The sequence below is a fragment of the Chiloscyllium plagiosum genome, unplaced genomic scaffold (genome assembly GCF_004010195.1).
Source record: "Chiloscyllium plagiosum isolate BGI_BamShark_2017 unplaced genomic scaffold, ASM401019v2 scaf_89587, whole genome shotgun sequence".
Classification (NCBI taxonomy): Eukaryota; Metazoa; Chordata; class Chondrichthyes; order Orectolobiformes; family Hemiscylliidae; genus Chiloscyllium; species Chiloscyllium plagiosum.
This window is the reverse complement of record NW_025176352.1, coordinates 1-2,007: the sequence shown is the minus strand read 5'-3', so window position 1 is coordinate 2,007 and position 2,007 is coordinate 1. Positions and strand designations below refer to the sequence as shown.

Here is a 2,007-nt window from a genome sequence, read left to right as displayed (position 1 = left end):
CCTCGGCCTTATGCAGTTGTGGCCGAGTGGTTACGGCGATGGATTTGAAATCTATTGGGGCATTCCCACGCAGGTTCGAAACCTGTCAACTACGATAGAAAGCGGAGTTTGTTTGGATTTTCTTTCATGGGATTCAGATCACGGCGGAGAGAGTCCCTTTATTCAGGTTATGAATGGTGCAAATCTCCAGTGCACTCAAAGAGCTGTACCATTGCATTGCCAAATTTGTCTGGACTCGTTACGACACAGCGTAAACCCTTCTGCAAAACATAAATCACAGAAACGATTTATATCGTACAGTAATCTGCAAAAATTCGATTGGCCAAGAACGGCACAAAGTAAACATTAAGAACTTTATTTCTAAAGTAAAAGAGCAATTAATTAACAAACCACGATTGATAATGTATTTCTATTACCCATTGTGTCGTTCCCTTCGATAAAACTATTCAGATAAAACTCCCAATTAAAGTTAACAAAACAGCTATTCTTTTCTCAAAGCCAGGCAGCTGCAGGTTCTTTTCTTCAGATCGTCTTGTGCCTTCTTTTTCCTTGTTAGGAAATTCTGTGTCACACGTCACTGATCGAAAACGCATTTTTCAGAGATATCTTTTTTCAAGAAGATCGTTACATGCAAGGACTTGGCAGTCCTCCTCTGAACTGTTCAATGTCCCCCGTATCATACTCCAGAGAATCTGATTGTGTCATTGCTTTTTAAGATTTTCAATAGACATAATTAAATTTGAATTGAAATTAATATTTTATTCTGGATAAAATTTAAATTGAGTGGTCAACTCGAAATGTTTATGTCTCTCGGCAATAAACTAATTGAGTTGTTCGACCCAGTATTACGTTGTTGTATTCTTGATAATGCTTGTTGCAGTGTCTGGTTATTCTGCTGCTTTTAACAGTCGTAGCCGTGCACCAATATGTTTAAAATACCTCGCCTCTTCAGGAAAAAATGAACCATCATAATAAAGAAATGTTTTCATTTTAATTTTTAAATACTTTACCCTGACATAGAGATAAATTTCATATAATATCGCCTTAACTTTTTCCTATATATACACATAAAACATAAAATAAAGACAAATCTCATCTAAACGCCATAAGTTGAATTTGCGCTAACCTGTCTGTGAATGCATTCTACAGACACACAACACATCCAATTTATAAATTGTAAGTCTCTACCAAAAGAAACCAACGAAATAGTATCACATTCTTATATATAAAACGTTTTAGCGGATTGTGGTCAGTGTACACAACCGTTTCTGAACCATTGTTCGGGCATATACATTAAATTTGTAAGGCCAGTACAAAAATCAATAGTTCTTTTTTCGATTGTGGAGCATTTCTGCGGCTAGATGTTGATTCTCTTTGAAAAGTCACCAACTGGCAGTTCATTCTCATGCTTATTTTTCCTGTTGATGTACAGCTCCAATACAAACGTCACTACCATTGATGGCGATTTTAAACGTTTTTGAGAAGTTTGGTGTAGATAAAACACGACAGAGTTCCCCTGTGAACATTCCCCTCAGCAATAAGTATACCGTTTTGGATTCTGCTGGGGGGATGACCTACCAGAGGAAAGCCATAGCAGTCAGTTCTCTTGCACTGATCCTGACACTGTGGCAAAGAAGGGAAGGGGGCAGAATAGAAAAGTACTCGTGGTAGGGGTCTCGATAGTTAGGGGATTCGACAGGAGATTTTGTGGTCAGGATCGGGATTCCCGGAAGGTATGTTGCCTCCCTGGTGCCAGGGTCCTGGATGTCTCCGATCGGGTGTATAAGGTTCTAAAAGGGGAGGGCGAACAGCCAGAAATCGTTTTACATATTGGCACTAATGATATAGCCAGGAAAAGGATATAAAATGTGATTTCAGGGAGTTAGGACGGAAGCTGCTAAGCAGGACGAACAGAGTAGTATTCTCTAGCTTACTACTGGTGCCACGAGATAGCGAGGCGATGAACATGGAGACGGCGCAGCTTAACACGTGGCTGCACAGCTGGTG

The 2,007-nt window shown here is 39.7% G+C and overlaps 1 non-coding gene across 1 annotated transcript; it reads left to right on the top strand.

The window, feature by feature from the left end:
• The first annotated feature begins 12 nt into the window (after window positions 1-12).
• On the top strand, window positions 13-94 carry trnas-uga. The gene has a single exon. It is a non-coding gene; the product is annotated as a tRNA-Ser (tRNA).
• Window positions 95-2,007: the final 1,913 nt, after the last annotated feature.